The sequence below is a fragment of the Chiloscyllium punctatum genome, unplaced genomic scaffold (assembly GCF_047496795.1).
Source record: "Chiloscyllium punctatum isolate Juve2018m unplaced genomic scaffold, sChiPun1.3 scaffold_808, whole genome shotgun sequence".
Lineage (NCBI taxonomy): Eukaryota > Metazoa > Chordata > Chondrichthyes > Orectolobiformes > Hemiscylliidae > Chiloscyllium > Chiloscyllium punctatum.
Window position 1 is genome coordinate 1 of NW_027310542.1, and position 19,685 is coordinate 19,685.

At 44.6% G+C, this 19,685-nt stretch overlaps 1 long non-coding RNA gene across 2 annotated transcripts in view; it reads right to left on the bottom strand.

The window, feature by feature from the left end:
• Positions 1-75: 75 nt before the first annotated feature.
• The window catches only part of LOC140474001 (uncharacterized), a 28,502-nt gene continuing 8,892 nt past the window's right edge, over positions 76-19,685 (bottom strand). Inside the window, exons 3-4 of one of the 2 annotated variants that reach the window (XR_011958771.1) lie at positions 11,004-11,100; positions 76-791 (exon numbers count right to left, since the gene is read on the bottom strand). This is a non-coding gene — a long non-coding RNA (uncharacterized lncRNA). The remainder of the gene's footprint in view (positions 792-11,003; positions 11,101-19,685) is intronic. The other variant, XR_011958772.1, reaches the window with a different exon arrangement.

The following is a 19,685-nucleotide window of genomic DNA, read 5'->3' on the forward strand; positions in this document are numbered from 1 at the left end:
CTAAACCACAGTGTCCATGCTTGTGTAGGTTAAGCCATTAACCATGGGAAATACTGGGAATGGGTGAGTCTGAATTATAGGATTGGTGTGGACTCGATGGATGAATACCCTGCTTCTGCACTGTAGGGATTCTATTCTATTCTCATGAAGAAGAATGTACCTATCTTGATGTGTTGTGAATCTGAGGAATTCCCTATTCAAAACAAAGTGGATGCCAAGACAATGAGCAAATTTAATGGACAGATACAGATTTTTAATTTGCCACGAGCTGAAGGGTGAGAGAGAGAGAGAGCAGGCGTGAAAATCCAGCTGAGACCGAGGTGAGCTCAATCATCACCGTATTAAATGGTGGAGCTGGTTCGAAGGGCTGCATTGCCTCTCCTGTGCCCAGTGCTTATCTTCTTACAGTAATAACTGGAAAGCTGAATCCAAAACTCACCAGCTTCACCAAAGGAGATTTTCGGGAAATGTAGGATAGTCAAGTGGAATAGTATTCAAAACTGAGATAGTGAGGAAGTGTGCAGAAGATAATGATTTTGCAATTTTAAATTGAGGGGTAACAGTGATTTATGGTTATAGACTGTGTCGTACATTCACACTGTCCAGAATACTCTGTTGTGAATATCGATTCTGTAATTTATTACAAAGCCAAGGTCACTGATAATGAAAACCAAAACACCCAGGAAACATCGCCTCACCTCATAATCTGACAAAAGACGCGTGATAAATCTGGTTGAATTTAGAACACAGATGGAAAGCGGGGAGATTAAATCCAGTCCGAAGATCCTGTGCTAAAACAAAGAAGACGACAATAGGATGAGGCAGGAGTTGGTAATGTAGACTGGGAGCAAAGACTTTACGGTGGGATAGTTTACAGACAGTGGAGGAACATCAAAGCAATTTTTCGAAGTGCTCAGCAAAAGTATATATCAGTGAAAAGGAAGGACTGTCGGAAAAGGGGTAATCTGCCGGGGGTGTCTAAGGAAATAAGGGAGTCTATCAAATTGAAATAGAAGGCATACAAATTGGCAATGACCAAGGAGAAATTAGGAGATTAGAAAAACTTCAATGGTCAACTGAAACCTTGATGGGATTGGGTATAAATAGTGATGGGTAGCAATGCCCAAGGCCAGAATAGCAGTTTACACTGTTAGAGGGAAACCTATTGTTTGGGGAACATATGGCCTCTGTAATTGTTGAAGCATTCAACAGTTACCAGAGAGATAATCCTGATCAAGTTAAAAATCACAGCACACTCCAAAAGCTTGTACTTCCAAATAAATCTGTCGGACTATAACCTGGTGTTGTGTGGTTTTTAACTTTGTCCACCCCACCCCAACCCCAGCTCCTCCACATCAGAATCCTGACAGACAGCCCCACTGAAACTGAAGTGCCTGTCAGGTACTTGAGGGAGCCATGGGGGTGTGGGGGAGGGGTGTGTGGTTTAACCACAGAGTTGAACTGAACTAGACTTTTTAACTGTTGTTGCCATGGAGATAATCCTGAGAGACAGTCTCTATGCAAAGTCACAAATCACAAAGGTAGAAGAATGGCAGCCGTACATCGGACCTGATGCTGCCTAAAGGTGTTTTGCACGTAAAATACCCAGGTAACTACGATGTCTCATCGATCAATACTCAAAGAAGTCCTCTCAGAATTCTGTGCCTAGTTATTCCTATCCAGCAGGGTTCAGGAAGATGAGTACACAGCAGTCAGTCTTCACAATGGAGGATACGAAAAACATGCCAGTAATTGATAAGCAGACTGAGGAAGGTGAGGACCTAGATCATAACCATGATACTGAGTGCATTCACCTTACCCACGCTTCTCATTAAGTTATACACTTCTATAAAATATTCCCCCTCGGTTTCCTCTGCTCTAAACAAAAGAGCCCTCGCTTGTCCAACCTCTCCCTGTAACTTAGACCCCTGAGCCCTGGCATCATCCTTGGAAATTTCTTCAGCAACTTTTCCAGTTTAATAACTCAAACCGGCACTGCATTCAAATATTTCCAGTGTTTCTCCATGGCACTGGAACTGACGGGACAACGCCAATGGATTACAATCCACGATCGATAATTCACTCCATTACAGCAATCCCATTTTCATAGCTTCGTCCATGATGCAGGAATCCTTTTGTCTTTCTGGTTTCATGGTTAATTGTCCTCATACAAATCCAGTGGCTTAACTGTTCCTGGGAAACATGCCATGATTTTTCAGACTTTCAAAAACAAATGAAATCTCTCTCCACACTCACCATGCTGACATGGACTTGGCTGTGTCTCAGGACTTTTGCAGTCACACTGAGATTTGAAATATTCGCCCACGGACAGAATGCACACCTTCCCTTCCAGATGAAAAGGCCAATGATATTCAGATCGGCACGGATCAAGTAACTATCAGATCTGAACATGAAATTCAATTTGCATTTCTCATCTGCAAACCCACCCTTTCAGTACCATACAACAGAGAAAACAGAAAGTGCTGGAAATCCTCAGCAGGTCTGGCAGCATCGGAAATGCTGACAGATGCAGGAAACATTGCAGCCTTGAAGAAGTGGTTAGATTATCACACCAGTATGTAGAAGATGGGGGCATTGTGTTCAACAGTTTCATACCAGAGACTCTGACCTCATTTGATTCCATGTTTCTCTGCGATTCCCTCTTTTCTGAAGCAGGCAGGAATGGGAAGCAGTGGAGAATGTAAATGATGGGTGACCTTCCTAGTGAGAGGATTCGTGTACAGTAGCAGGGATCCCTTTCTGGAAGGGCCTTGGTGAGACCACACCTGGAGTACTGTGTATACCTTTGTTCCCCTTTCCCAAGGAAGGCTCTCCTGGTTATTGAGAGAGTAAAGGAGGGTCACCAGCCTGAGTCCTGGGATGTGGAGCTAGTTAAGGGCTGCAGATGCTGGAAGTCAGAGTCCATACAATGTGGATCTGGGGAAGTGCAGCAGGTCAGGCTGCATCACAGGAGCAGGAAGGTCAATGTTTTGGGTCGGAATCCTTTGTCAGCCCTGATGAATAGTCCTGACCCGAAACGTCACCTTTCCAGTCCCATCGTATTCATGCTGGTCATCAAGCACCTATTAATTCTAGTCCCACGTTCTGGCGCTCAGCATGTAACCGATATTGTATTGCCTGGTGTGATCATCTCAACACTTCTTCAAGGCTGCGATGTTTCCTGCATCTGTCACCATTTCGGATGCTGCCCGACCTGCTGAGGATCTCCAGCACTTTTTGTTTTTATTGTGGATTTCCCCCATTTTGATCAAACAGAGTCAGAGAGCTGTACAGCTCCATATTTTGCTGACTATAATTCCTGGGATGGCAGGACTGATGGATGAAGAGGGACTCAATCCTCATTTAATCCTCCTTTCCTTTGGCTTTCTGAGCCACTGACTACATCACTAATATTCTACCTCCCATTCCCTGTCCTGAATCTGACCCATCTAAGCCTACACTTTAGTTCCCATCCCCCTGTTAGACTAATTAAAATGACACCAATGGGAGTGGCAAAAGCCTCCACCAGGAGATTTCACCCAGCTCTGCCCAGGGGTAACCGGTCAGGCTGGTACAGGACCCACCCAGAAACAGTCCCAGTGCCTGAAGAATCTAAACCCTTCTCTGGTCCACCATTTCACCAGTCACACGTCCAGCTGATCTATCCTCTTATTCCTGCTCTCACTAGCACATGGCACTGTGAGTAAGTCTGACATTATTTTATTTCAGGAGCTACATTTTACTGTATCCCAGATCTCCCTATATCCAGCTTTCAGGACCTCATCCCTTTGTTTAGTGATGACATTGGTATCGGTGTGTTCCACAACCACTGACTTTACCCTCCAGCTTCAGAATGTCCTGCAGCTGCTCCATGATAATCGTGGATCCTGGCACCAGGGTGGTAACATACCATCCTGGATTCATGTCTGTGACCACAGAAGTGCCTGCCTGTACCCCTGACAATTGAATCCCCTGTCACTATAGCCCTGCCACTGTCTTTCCTCCGGTTCTGTACAGCAGAGTTATCTGTGGTATCATGAACCCGGCTGTTGCTGATTTCCCGAGAAGCCACTCCACGCATTCACCCCCAACAGAATCCCAAGCAGGATTCAGTAATTTTATGAGAAGTGGATGATCACTGGGGATTCCTGCACTGCCTTCCTGAGCCTTTTATTTGGTTTGATGGTCACTCATTCCCTTTCTGCCTGTGTAACCCTCACCTTGCAGTGTGACGAACTCACTAAATGTGCTGTCGATAACATTCTCAGATGCTCCACAGTGAGTCCACTCATAACTCCAGGTCTGAAAAGCAGTTTCCCAGCAGCTACACATGGGCCCACTTCCTGCACACACAGCCGTCAGGGACACTGGAAGCCTCCCTTATTTGCCACATTGTACAAAAGGAGCACCCCACGGGTCTGAGGGTTCCTGTCACAACGTCTCTCTGGATTCAGCTAATTACTCCCATTCAGCGATTTTAAAAGAGCTTTCAACCTTCCTTCACTTCAAACATTTCCATTATATATCAAAAGCCACAATCTTTACTTAAGCTGATACATTATATTTTAAAAACTTAACAAATTACTCTGCAGGTATCACTTACAAATTGGCTGTTCCCATTGGAACCATGTGAATTTCTCAATGGCCTGAACTAAACTGGAGTTTCAGTTTCAGCTTCAACTTCTCCCTGTCCCACCTCCCTCTGTTTTCACCTAACTCCACAACCCACTCATTGAGACAAGCAACACTCAGTGCAGCCCTGTCATTTTCATTGTCTGCCCTCAGCCTCCTGTCCTGTTCCAATGCATCTCAATGGGAGCTCAGGGACAGCACCTCATCTTTCAGCTCAGCCCTTTGTAACCCCAGAGCCCACATGGACCTCAGCAGTTTCTTTTTGAACAGACAGTTGTCAGAACCTGGAACATTCCACCTGAAAATGTGTTGGAATTTGAGTTCACAAAGAATTTTAATGAGAATTTTGCAGGGAGTTGAAAATTAGGAGCTTACAGGTTAACATCATGAAGTGAGTGATTGGGACTAAATCTGACAGTTCCTGCAAAGAGACTAGGTATAATCTGGATAAATCTGTGCTCCCACTCAGGCCAAATCGCCCATGGGTAATTCAACCACAAATTTGAACATCTTTCTGCATTTTGCTTTACAAAAGTATTGGAGATATTTTCCCAGAGACAGAACAGACAAGCCTTTCTCCTTCCACAGTAAAATGCTAATGATATTCAGATCCTGATGACTCCGCTGAGTGCAGAAATCTGCTTTTTTGAAATCCCGTCCTCAATTATTCTCAATTAATATCCCATAAAAAGAATTCACAAAACAAATCTCAGCCAGTGAAGGATGAATTGGAAAGACAAATATTTCTCTGGTATGTGTCTGATGTGCAAATGCTCCTCTTTCAAATCACCCTCCCCCACCCAGGAAGAAGACATGTCCACGCACCTCGCTGTACCGTGCCCCCAATAAAAATGGCGGCCATAACCCAGGACCTATCACTGACTGAGGCCCACAGCAGTTTTCCCATTTGCTTTAAACATGGGACCAAGAGTTTCTAATTCAGGACTAACACCATGTACAGACGTGTAAATAAAACCTCCCAGTCTAAACTGAATCATTTTCTCCCGGTTTCCGCTGCCAATCCATCTTCCCAGTTTCCGGCTCCTGCACACGCCAAGGGCCATTCCGGGTCCATTGACCCTTCCTCAGAACCGATGGCAGCTGGGAAAATTAGACTCCCTACAGTGTGGAAACAGGCCATACGGTCCAACAAATCCACACTGAGCCTCCGAAGAGTATCCCACCCAGACCCATTCCGCTACTCTGTTACTCTAAATTTCTCCTGAACAACGCACCTCACCTTCACATCCCTGAACACGACGGGAAATTTAGCTTGGCCAATTCACCTAACCTACACATCTTTGGACTGCAGGAGATAGGGGTAAAAGAGTAAATAATAGGTGGGATGGAGCGACCCTTCAACAACATGGCAACATTTACTCATCTCCTCTCCCCGACCTTATCTCAGATCCAACCCTCCAACTCAGCACCGCCCTCAAACTGTCCCATCTGTCCATCAACCTTCCCAATTATCCACTCCACCCTCTCACCATTACCCCCACCTGCATTTTCCTATCGCCTTCCAAACTACCTTCCCACCAGCCTTACACACCCATCCTATTATCTGTCCTCTTCCCCACCCTCACATTCCTGAAGAAGTGCTGAGGCCCAACATGTCAATTCGCCTGCTCCTTGCATACTGCCTGACCTGCTGTGCACATCCAGCGCCACACTTTAACACAAGCTGGAAGAACATCACCTCATCTTGTACCTGGGGACCCTTCAGCCCTCTGGTCTCACTATTGGATTCCATAATTTTAAGTCCTAAGTCTCCGACATACTAGTGTCCTTGCCCCCATCCCATAGACCAGGGCCTGTTATTACATCGCCTGCAATTACAACTACCTATGGTTAGTCACTAACAGTCTCCATAAACAGCTATTCACCCTCCCCCAGCCAGATCGTTATCCACTCCTTTGTCCAACTGCTCCCATCGCGTTCTGTGGAATCTATCACCACCTATCATTTACTCCTTAACCCCTACCTTCTGCATATAAACCAACATTGTTTCTCAGGAACATCAGTTCTGACGAAGGGTCATTGGATCAGAAATGTTAACTTTGACTTCTCTTCACAGATGCTGCCAGACCAGCTGAGCATTTTCAGGATCTTCTGGTTGTTGTTTCTGATTCACAGCATCCGCAATTCCTTTGGTTTTCATTTACTGGGAGTTTGTAATTCAGGTCCAGCGCCTACATCGTGTGTTTATCAACCCACCCAGTACATAAACTCAATTTCTCTCCCAGTCTCTGCTGTCTCTCCCACTCACTGGGTCCCCCCTCACAGTGACATTGCACCTGCACAGCTCATGGTCACGTGTTGGCCTGCTGGCCACACCCCTCATTCACTCCCATTGGCAGGAGGATTACACAAACTCCCCTATTGGTCTGAAGTTGCCATCAATCAGCCAGGTCCCATTGTGACTTGAGTGGGAGGAGGCTGAGGGGTGACCGCAGAGGTTTATAAAATCATGAGGGGCGTGGATGGGATACAGAGACAAGGTCTTTTCCCTGGGGTTAGGAAGTCTAGAACGAGAGGGCATAGGTTTAAGGTGAGAGGAGAATGATATAAAAGAGACCCAAGGGGCAACATTTTTCATGTGCGTGTATGGAATCTACTGTCAGGAAAGTGGTGACAGCTGTTATAGTTCCACCATTTTAAAAGGCAGCTGGATGGGTATATGAATAGGAAGGGCGTAGAGTGATATGGGCCAACTGCTGTCATATAGGTCTAGATTAGGTTGGGATATCTGGTCGGTGTGGGCGAGTTTGACTAAAGGGTCTGTTTCCTTGCTGTACATGACTGTGGCTCTGCCCTGGGATGAGCTTCATCATTCAGTGAATGGGGCAGTATCACAGAACACAGGGGCTGGGGGCTATTCAGCCCATTGGGGCTGTACTTTCTTCCTCTGGAGATGCTGCCAATCTGCCCTTTCTCCACTCCCATTTACCAGTAGCACTCCACATTTATCCTCAAATAGTTAAATTCCAAATCTGTTTTGACAACAACAAAAGCTGCATCCAGCTGCGATTCAAACTGTTCCAGATGCTCAGAACCTACTGAGTAAAATAACCTTCACATTTTTAACCTGCATTATTTGCCAATTACCTGAAAGTAGTTACTAAAAATTGTGACAATAATTTCTCTCAGTGTCTCTGTAAATTAAATATCCTGGAAACAAATCTGTTTCTGGTTGAAATCACTGCTTAACCTTCTCAGCTCCAAGGAGAATTGTCAGGTCTTTTGCTAACTCTCCATAAAAGAGAAATCTATCTTAATTTTAATTTATTAGTGTCATAGAGATGCACAGCACAGAAACAGACACTTCGGTCCAACTCGTCAATGCCGCCCAGATATCCTAAATTAATCTTGTCCCATTTGCCAACACTTGGCCCATATCCTTCTAAAAGTTTGCTAAACACGTACCCAATCAGATGCCTTTTAAATGTAATCGTACCAGCCTCCACACTTCCTCTGGCAGCTCATTCCATACACCTAACATATTCAGCTTGAAAACATTGCTCTTTAGATCGCATTTAAATCTTTTCCCTCACACGTCACGTCTGTGCTCTCTGGTTTTGGACTCCCCTAACCTGGGAATAAGATCTTGGTTGTTCACCCTAACCATGTCCTTCACGATTTATCAACCTCGAAGGTCACCTCTCAGCATCTGATGCTCCAGTGAAAACAGCCCGAGCGTATTCAGCCTCTCTGTATGGGTCATACCCTCAACCCTGGAAACATCTTTGCACATCTTTTCTGAATCCTTTCAAGTTTTATAATATCATTCCGATAGCAGGGAGACCAGGACTGAAAGCAGAATTCCAGAAATGGCTGAATCAATGCCCTGTACAGCTGCAAAATAATGTCGCAACTCCTATACATAATGCACAGACCAATAAAGGCAAGTTAACCAAACGCCTTCTTCACCACCCTGCCTATTCCACTTTCACAGAACTATGAACCTGTACCTCAACGTCTCTGTTCAGCAACACGCCCCAGGCCCTTCCCATTAAATGTACAAGTCCCGCCCTGATTTGTTTTTCCAAAATGCAGCACCTCACATTTATCTGAATTCCACTCCATCTGCCACTCCTCAGCCCAGTTGATTGAAGTCTCATTGTACTCGGAGGTAACTTCTTCCCTGTCCACTGCATCTCCAATTTTGGTGTCTATGTAAAGTCACTAATCATAGCTCATATATTCACAGAGAAATCATTTATATAAATGATGAAAAGCAGTGGACCCAACACCAATCCTTACACCATATTGCTCATCACAGGCCTCCAGTACGAAAAGCAACCCTCCACCACTATCCTCTGTCTCCAATTTTCCAGCCAATTTTGTATAATTTGTTAACCAGTCTGTTATGTTGAACCTGTTGAACATCTTTCTGAAGACCAAGTTAGTGATTTCCATGCACAAAGCCATGCTGACTATCCCTAATTATTTCTTGCCTTTCCAATTACATCCAAATCCTGTCTCGAGAAGCCCTTCCAACAACTTGCCTGACTTCAGGCTCACCGGTGTATTGTTCCCTGGACTTTCCTCACCACCTTTCTCAAATAATGGTGCCCGTCTTACAGCACCTCACCTGTGGCTATTGGTGATACAAATATCTCAGCGAGGGGCCCGGCAATCACTTCCCTAACTTCCCACAAACTTCTGGGACACACCTGATCAGGTCCCAGGGATTTATTCAGCTTTATGTATTATAAGATATCCAGTACCTCATTCTCTGTAATATGAACACTTGTCAAGTTATCACTATTTATTTTTCCAAACTGTCTCACTTCCACATCCTCGAGGTAAAAGCTGACATGAAATCCTCCCACCTCCGTTGGTTCCACAGACAGCCTTGCTGATCTTTGAGGGTCCCTAATCTCTGCCTGGTTACTCTTTTGTCCTAGGTGTATTTGTCGAATCTCTTTGGGTTCTCCCTTCAACCTATTTCCCAAAGCTATCTCATGTCCCCTTTTAGCCCTCATGGTTTCCCCTGACTATACTCCTACTGCCCTTTTACTCCTGGAGGGATTCACGCAAACCCAGCTGTCTGTACCTGCCATATCCCTCCTTCATTTTCTTGACCAGGCCCTCAATTTCTCTCGACAGGCAGCATTCCCTACACCTCCCAGCCTTGGCCTTAACAGGAACATACTGTCTGTGTACTCTCGTTGTTGCAGGCCTATTGATGCAATGGCAGATGAGGACAGAGAAGCAATCATTCTCAGTAAAGAGGTGGTGTTGGGAAAGATTACAGCCTAAAGGTAGGTGGGTCGCCTGGCCGTGGTGGAGTGCATCCCAGGGGACTATAACAGATGGCACAGGCTAAATAGCAAACGCAGTCATGATAATTCACTAAAATGTGCTGGACTCTGGGATGGTTCTGACAGATTAGATAGCTGCAAATGTGATGCCAATATTTTAAAATGGACTTGTTAGCATAACTTCTGTAGTGGGGGAAATGCTCGATCGCTCAAGGAAGAAATAGTGAGCTAGCTGGATAGAAATTGTCTCAGAGCAGACACAGCATCGATTCATGAAAGGTAGACAACACTAAGCTGAGTGGTAGAGCAATGTGTGCCAAGGCCAATGTAAGTCTGCAGAGGGATACGGATAGGTTAAGTGAGTGGGTAAGGGTCGAACAGATGGAGGACAATGTTGGGAAATGAGGTCATCCATTTTGGTCGAACTAACAGCTAACTGATGAAATGGTGAAAACTTGCAGCAGTCTGTTGTACAGAGGGAGCTGGGTTTCCTTGTGCATGAATCATAGGAGGTTGGTTTGCAGGTGTAGCAGGTAAATAAGACAGTGAAGGGAATATTGTCCTTCATTGCTAGAGGGATGGTTATGCTGCAGCTGTACAGGGTGCTGGAGGGGCCACACCTGGAGTACTGTGTACAGGTTTGGTGTCCTTACTTCAGGAAGGATGTACTGGCACTGGAGACGGTGCAGTGGAGGATCACTAGTTTGAGTCAGGATTTCAGAGGGTTGGCGTATGCGGAGAGATTGAGAAAACTAGTTCTATACTCATTGGAATTTCGAAGTATGGGGGGTTGGATAGGAAAAAAATTGCAATTATGAAGGGAGTAGATAAACTAGAAGCAGGGAGGAGATTTCCACTGGGGACGGAGCAAGCTAGGGAGCAGAGAGTCAAAATAAGGGGATATCAGATTTAGGACTGAGTTCAGGATGGACTTCTTCAGATAAATCTGTGAATCTGTGGAATTTGCTGCTGAGTGCAGCAGTTGACGTTATCAACTTGACGATCGTTAGGTCAAAAGTTAGATTTATGAACAGGAAAGGAATTAAGGGTTATGGTGAGAGAACAGGAAAGTGGAGCTGAGGCCATGAAAAGATCAGCCCTGACCTTATTGAATGGCAGAGCAGGCTTGAGGGGCCAGATGGCCTACTCCTGCACCTCTTCCTTCTGTTCTTATGTTCCCACTTTCCAGCCGTCCCTTTACCTGGGAATAGCAAAGAAATATTGAACGTTCTCGCCTTGTACCGTCAAAATTCGCCTTTGTCCAATTTAGGACACCGTTTAGATCTGGTTTATTATTTTCTGTAACTATTTTAAAACAAGGAGAATTATCAGAGAATCCTGAGAGTATGGAAGCAGGTCATTCGGCCCATCACATCCACACTGACCCTCAAAGCCTCCTACCTTAAACCTGTAACGCTGCATTTCCCATGGCTAATCCACCTAGCCTGCACATCCCTGAACAATATGGGCAATTCAGCCTGGAATATCTACCCAACCTGCATATCTTTAGATAGTGGGAGAAAACCACAGCAAACAGACGAAACCCACGCAGGTAATAACAACAAGGTGTTCATCCCTTTTTTATTTCCCAGGTCAACCTAAATAACTTCGCTGGACGTAATCTCAGAATATCCTCCCTCAGCACAACTGTAATGCTACCCCTAATCAAAAAGACCACTCCGCCTCCTCTCATATCCCCCTTTCTATCCTTCCTCTTGCATCGATACCCTGGAACATTACGCTGCCAGTCCTACCCATCTCTGAGCAACGTTTCTGTAATACTCATGATATCCCAGTGCCACATTCAAAACCATACCCTGAGCCCATCTGCTTTCCCTGTCAGGCCTCTTGCATTGAAGTAAATGCAGTGTAACTTGTCAGTTCTACCTGGTTCTGAGCCTTGCCCTTGCCTGCCTTGACTGTCTGACTTCTGAACTGTACCAGCCTCAGACTTACCTCTTTTCTCACTATCTCTTTGAGTTTACCCACACTCCCTCACTGGTTTAATGATTCCTGAGTAGCACGAGCAAATCTCCCTGCTTGGATATCAGACACCTTCCAATTCAGGTACAATCCATCCTTCTTATGCACATCAACTCTACTCCAGAGGAGATTACAATGATTAAAAGATGTGAATCTTTCTGCCCTACACCAGCTCCTTAGCCAATCATTCATCCCCTCCATCCTGCTATTCCTAGTCTCACGAGCATGTAGCACCTGCAGTAATCCACATATTATGACCGAGGACCTGGTTTATTATATTCTAGGCTAATTTGCTATATTCTCTCATCAGGACTTTATCTTTTCTCCTTCTTATGTCATTGGTACCAATGTACAATGACCTCCCACTGGTCATTCTTTCCTTTGAGAATATTCTGCTACCTGTCCGAAACATCCTTGAAACTGGCACCAGGGAGGTACCACCCCATTCTGATGTCTCACTGTCAGCTGCAGAAACAGCAGTCTGTGCCAAACTAGAAAGTCCCTTATCATCCTTGAGCGTTTGGAATCTGATATATCTCTCATTATAGTGGAGCCAATCTCAGTACCAGTAACTTGGCTGTCAGTGCAACATTCCCTGAAAGTCTATGACAACCGACATTATCCAAAACAGTAAACTTGTTTGAGATGGGGATAGCCACAGGAGACTCATGGCTGAAAAAATGTGTTGCTGGAAAAGCGCAGCAGGTCAGGCAGCATTCAAGGAGCAGGAGAATTGACGTTTCAGGCATAAGCCCTTCTTATGCCTGAAACGTCGATTCTCCTGCTCTTTTGATGCTGCCTGACCTGCTGCGCTTTTCTAACGAAACATTGTTCAGCTCTGATCTCCAGCATCTGCAGTCCTCACTTTCTCCACAGGAGACTCATGCTCTACCTACCTCCCTCTCCTACCTTTCCGAGAGGTAACCCATCTACCTGACTGTATCTGCAGTTTTTCGGCCTGAAACTGCCACCTATCACACATCCTGACTCTTGTCAATTCTTCATTACCATTAAGCACCGCTCCATCTGATCCATGTGATCCAAGAGGATTTGCATCACTTCCTGCAGGCTATCATCAGGATCATTCAAACTCCCCGACTCTCCTCCAGGAAGTGCACATCACTGTACGAATGGTCATCTCTGCACCTTAATCTGTAGACCCAGAAAAAGGCAGAGTCTTACAGCTTTACAAAGACTACTATCGAATACATTAGTACCTGTATTTTATATTTAAAACATTAAACCAAAATATCATAACAGAGGCATTTAAACTAGTTAACACTCACCCTACTGAATGTTGCGGATTTTAAAAAGTAAAGCCGAGTAAGATTTACCTTTTAAGAGACTGAAACCCACTGAGCTGATCCCCGGCTGCGAGTCACAGACATACAGCACGGAAACAGACCCTTCAGGCAAACTTGTCCACGCTGACCAGATATCAGAAACTAATCTCGTCCCATTTGCCAGCACTTGGTCGATATCCCTCTAAACCCTTGCTATTCATTTACCCATTCAGATGCCTAATAAATGATGCAATTGTACCAGCCTTCACAACTACCTTTGGCAGCTCATTCCATAAACACAACACCGTCGCATGAAAAAGTTGCCCCTTAGGTCCCTTTTATATCTTTCCCCTCTCACGCTAAATCTATGCCCCCTAGTTCTAGACTCCCTCATTCCAGTGAAAATACCTTGTCTATCTATCCGATCCATGCTCATGATTTTATAAACCTCTGAGATCACTCCTTAGCCTCTGACGCTCCAGAGAAAACAGCCCCAGCCTATACAGCCTCGCCTTATATCTCAAACCCTCCGACCCTGGCAATATCCTTATAAATCTTCTGTGAACCTTTCAAGTTATTCAACATCCTTCTGATAGGTGGAGAACAGAATTATGCACAATATTGCAAGTGTGGCCAAACCAATGTCCTGAACAGCCGCAACATGACCTCCTAACTCTCTTACTCAATACTCTGACCAATAAAGGAAATCATACCAAACACCTTCACTATCCTATCTACCTGCGCCTCTATGTTCAAGGAGCTATGAACCTGCACAGCAGGGTCTCCTTGTTCAACAACACTCCCCAAGACCTGACCATGATGTGTATCAGTCGTGCTAAGATTTGCTTTTCCAAAATGCAGCACATCGCACTTATCTGATTTGAACTCCATCTGCCACTCCCCAGCCCATTTGCCCATCTGATCAAAATCCCATTGAAATCTGAGGTAACCGTCTTCACTGTCCACTACACCTCCAATTTTGGTGCCATCTACAAACTTACTAACTATACCTCCTGTGTTCACATCCAATTCATTTATATAAATGATGAGAAGTAGTGGACCCAGCACCGATCCTGTGGCACTCCACTAGTCACAGGCCTCCAGTCTGAAAAATAATCATCCATCACCACCACCCTCTGTCTTCTGCCTTTGAGCCAGTTCTATATCCAAATGGCTACTTCCGTGAGATCTAACCTTGCTAACCAGTCTCCCATGGGGAACCTTGTCGAACGCCTTACTGAACTCCATATAGATCACATTGACTGCTCTGCTCTCATCAATCCTCTTTGTTACTTCTTAAAAACCAGAATGAGTATGGGACACATGATTTCCCATACAGAAAGTTATGCTGATTATCCCTAATCAGTCTGTGCTTTTCCAAATACACGCAAATCCTGTCGCTCAGGGCTCCCTCCAACACCTAGTCTAGCACAGTGTCTGTAGTTCCTGAGCTTGTCCAAACCACCTTCGTTAAATAGTAGCACCATATTAACCAACCCACAGTCTTCTGACATCTCAGCTGTGACTATCAATAATACAAAAATCTCAGCAAGAGGCCCAGAAATCACTTCCCTCGCTTCCTACAGAATTTTATGGTACACCTGATCAAAGCCTGGGGATAGATCCACCTTTATGCGTTTCCAGACATCCAGAACTCTGCAGTATGGACATTTTTCAAGATGTCACCATTTATTTCCCCACATTTTACATCTCCCGTGTCCTTCTCCACAGTAAATACTGATGCAAAATATTGCATCTTGATAAAACAAACGAGGGCAGGACTTACACTAATTAAAAGTAAGGCTTTGAGTAGTGAAATGGAACAAAGAGACCGAGGGGTTCAGGTCTTCTTAGTCTGTGTCACATGTACACAGGGTTGTTAAGAAGGTGGTTAGCACACTTACCTTCATTGCTCAGACCTCTGAGTACCGGAGTTGGGAATTTAGATTGAGGCTGTACAGGATGTTGGGGAGGCCTCTTCTGGAATACTGTGTCCAATTCTGGTTGTGCTGTTATAGGAAGGATATTATTAAATCGGAGCGGATTCGGAAGAGACTAACCGGGATGTTGCCATGAATGGAGGGATTGTGTCACAAGGAGAAGCTGGATAGACTGGGATGCTTTTTCACTCGACCGTAAGAGGTGGAGGGATGACCTTAGAGGTTTATAAAACCATGAAGCGTGTAGACAAGGTGAATGGCTGGGGTGGAATTCAAGACCTGGGTGAATACAATTTGAAAATAGATGAGAAAGGTTTAAAAAACAAATTGGGGATTTGTTTTTACTTTTACATGTGTGAAGTGAACTCCCAGAAAAAGAGGCAGCTGTGAATACAATTACAATGTTTAAAAGACATTTAGACAAGTCCATAAACAGGAAATGTTTGGATGAATGTGGACCAAGCGGAGGGAGGGGCGATTAGATTAGTTGGGAATTATGCTCGACACGGACTGGTTTAACCACAGGGTCTGTCTCTGTTCTGTATCACTTTATGACTAACTCTCGCTATCTCTGTGAATTCCTCCATCCTCACAACTCCCCAGATCTCTGTCACCTCATCCAGACTTAACTCTTCCTTATCTCTAGAAATCCTCTCTAGCCTCAGAACCATCACTATCTCTGGTATCACAAACATCTCAATCTCTGTAACATCCTCCAATCTCCTCCTGTCTCATCACCCTCACGATCTCTAATCTTGACAACCTCCACAAATCTGTCCTTCTCCACAGTAAACACTGATGCCACTCGTTTAGCATTTACCCAACAACCCCATCTCCTGTGTCTTCACACATAGGCTGCCTTGCTGATCTTTGAGCTGGCCTATTCTCTCTCTGGTGACCCATTTGCTCTTAATGTATTTCTAAAAACCCTTTCCCTATTCGCCAAAGCGGTCTCCTGTCCCCTTTTTGCCTAACTGATTTTACTCTTAAGTATACTCTCTCTTGCCTTTATACTCGAAGGATGTTTGTGATTTGTTGGATTGGAATAAATGCACAATATTACATCTTGGTAAAACAAACGAGGACGGGACTTACACTGATTAAAAGTTGGGCCTCGGATAGTGATATGGAACAAAGAGACCGAGGGGTTCAGGTCTTTGAACTCTGTGTCACATGCAGACAGGGTGGTTCAGAAGGGGTTTAGCACATTTGCCTTCATTGCTCAGATCTTTGAATATAGGAGTTGGGACGTTATGTTGAGGTTGTACAGGATGTTGGCGAGGCCTCTTCTGGAATACTGTGCCCAGTTCTGGTTGTGCTGTTATAGGAAGGATATTATTAAATTGGAGCAGGTTTAGAAGAGATTTACCAGGATGGTGATGGGAATGGAGAGATTGAATTATAAGCAGAGTCTGGATAGGCTGGGTCCTTTTTCACTGGAGCACAGGAGGCTGAGGGGTGACCTTATGAGAGGTTTATAAAATCCTGAAGAGTTTCGGTAATGTGAACAGCAGGTGCCCTTTCCAGAGGGGGTGCGATTCAAGATTGGGGACATACTTTTTAAAATGAGAAAAGGAAGGCTTTAAAAAGAAGTTCCAGATTTTATATTTTGTTTTTGCACAGACAGTGGTTCACACGTGGAACAAACTTGCAGACGACGTGATAGATGTGAATACAATTACAATTTCAGGGGGGCACTGTGGCTCAACGGTGAGCACTGCTACCTCTCAGCGCCAGGGACACAGGCTCAATTCCTGTATTGTGTGACTGTCCATGTGGAGTTTGCATATTCGTCCCCATGCCAGCGTGGGTTCCTCCAGGTGCTCCCGTTTCCTCCCACAATCCACAGATGTACAGGGTAGGTGAACTGGCCGTGCTCAATTGCCCATAGTGTTCAGGAATGATTGGGTTGAGTGAATTAGTCAGGGGTAAATGTAGAGCAAGAGGGTAGGGGAATGGGATTCTAATAGGAAAAAAAAAACATTTGGACCCGTATATTTGGACCCATAGGGAATGCTAGGATGGACTTAGACCAAGTGGAGGCAGGTGCGATTAGTTCAGTTCGAATTTATGGTCGACACGGACTGGTTGGACCACAGGGTCTGTGTCGATGCTGTGTAACTTTATGACTTGTTATCTCTGTAAATTCCTCTATGTTTGGAACTCTCCCTATCAGTACCACTTCATCCAGCCTTACAAATCTTCCTCATCTCTATAATTCCACTCCAGCCTCAAAATCCAAAAATCTCTATCACAAATCTCTCTATCTCTGTAACATCCTCCATCCTCACAATCCTTTCCAACTTGCATCTCCTCCAGCTTCATTATCCTCCCCATGTCTAATCCCCTCCAGTCTCTCAAAGCTCTGCTATATGTGCCTTTCTTTATTTCCAGCTTTCAGGATGCGCAATGTTTATTTTTCACTTGATGATGGCCCTTTACAATTCCTGCGCTGAGCTTCTGAATTTCCTCTTAAAACTCTGCGTCTCACTTTTCTCCCAAAAACATTGACCAATCACATGTCATCTATTCTAGTATCACCTTTTCTGACCTGATGTCCAATGGAGCCTGTCATATTCCTATAATAAACATCTCAGCGGTCTACAGAACAGAAAAACGCTCTGGTGGTCCATGGGGTCTGTGAGAAAGAAAACTACCACCGAACTGTCCTCATCTATTTTCCAGTACTTGTGGAAAAGTGTCCTATATCATGGCATCGCAAGTGCACACTAAATACTCATGCAGCTTGATGGGCAAGTTGTCTCCATTCTGACCAATGGGCAGCAAGATCCTCCCAGTCACTCCAAACAGTCTCTCTGAAAAGAGAGCAACTCAACATGCTTCCCACTGCCTGGTGCTCCCTGGAAAGATTTAGAAGAATGAAGGGGGAATCTCCTAGAAAATGTAGAACAGTAAACTTCCAAAAGGATTATAAACTGTTTACAAAGCGGGATTCGTTGGAGAAGTGGACAAGTTGGTAAATGGAGCATAACTTGGGATAATGTGAAGTTGTTCATTTTGGAGGTAATAAAAGAAGAGAGGACTATTTAAATGGTAGAAACTGTAGAAAGCTGCAACACAAAAGGGACCAGGGGGCAACTGTGCAGAAAACACAGAAAGCTAGCACACAGTTACAACAGGTCATCAGGAAGGGGAATGGAATATTATTCCTGATTTCAGGGGATTTGCAGTATAAGAGTTTGGAGTATATACCTGAGAACCACTTTATATAGTGCGAGTGAGACCACATCTGGAGTAATGAGAGAAGGTTTGGTCCCTTTATTTAAGGAAATACGTCACTTCATCTGAAGCATTTAGAGAAGATTGACTGGGATGATCCCTGGTTTGCAGGGACTCTCATTTAAGAAAAGGCTGAAGAAGTTGGGACTCGACTCACTGGATTTGGGGGGAGAATGAAAGGGGATCTTATTGAAACATATAGGCTTATTACGGGGTGTGACAGGGTAAATACTGAGAGGATGTGTCCCATCGTGAGGGAACCTAGAACCAGACTTTGGGTCGGTTGCAGAATCAAGGGTTCTGTTTTAGATTTGTCAAGTTTAATGCAACACAGATATGGGTAAATGGTTTCAGTAGCAATGGAGCTGGGGTGAGGTGGAGAAAAGCAACATTTTAGAGATTGGAGTTCCTGGTGTTTGCGATTGTGTAGATGTCTGATCAGAAGATAACCTTGGGGTCAGAATATGAGAGCAATATTGTGAAGAGTATAGTTCTGCCTCAGGCATTTCCCAGTGAGAGGGAGGGGCTCAGCAGTAAGGGAAAGGAATTTGTAATAACAACTGAAGGCAATGGGTTTAACCATTTCAGTGTTTCATTGGAGGAAATTGCAGCCAATCGAGTTGTAGGCGTGTGGTAACCAGTTTGATGAATGAGTAACAGTGGAGCAATGGAGAGGGATGATAGGGAGAGAGAGCTGGGCATTGTCAGTGTACATGTGAAACCAATACAATGTCACCTCCTGGCAGTATGTAGGTGAGATACAGGAGGGGACAAAGATAGATCCTGGATGGACACCAAATATGAGGAATCCAGAAAGGAAAGGGAGAGTGGAGATGGAGCAGGATTTTCCAACAACCTTGAGATCAAATATTAGTTCTTAGCAGAATTGGAAAGAAGGACATAACCAGAAAAGACAGACAGAACAAGGAACAATATTTGTGAATTGGGGAGGGGGAGTGATGAGGAGGAGGAGCCCGACTCCAAAACTGCTATTTCTACATCAGTGACATCACCCAACTCCACCCTCGTCTCAGCTCATTTACTGAAATACTCATCCATCCCTGTGTTATCTCCAGACTTCATTATCCAAACACACTCCTGGCCAGCCTCCCACATTCAACTTACGTATAAGCTCGAGTATCTAAAACCCTACTGTCCAAGTGCTCACTTGTACCAAAACTTGTTGATCCATCAAAAGGCTCCTATTAACAAGCAACAATTTAATATTCTCACCCTTGATGTAATTATGGCTGTGAACATCCCTGTCTCCCTGCACCACACAACCTGTGAGACCCCGATAACTCATTTTCTTTCAGACTCCCAAAGATGCATTTATTCAT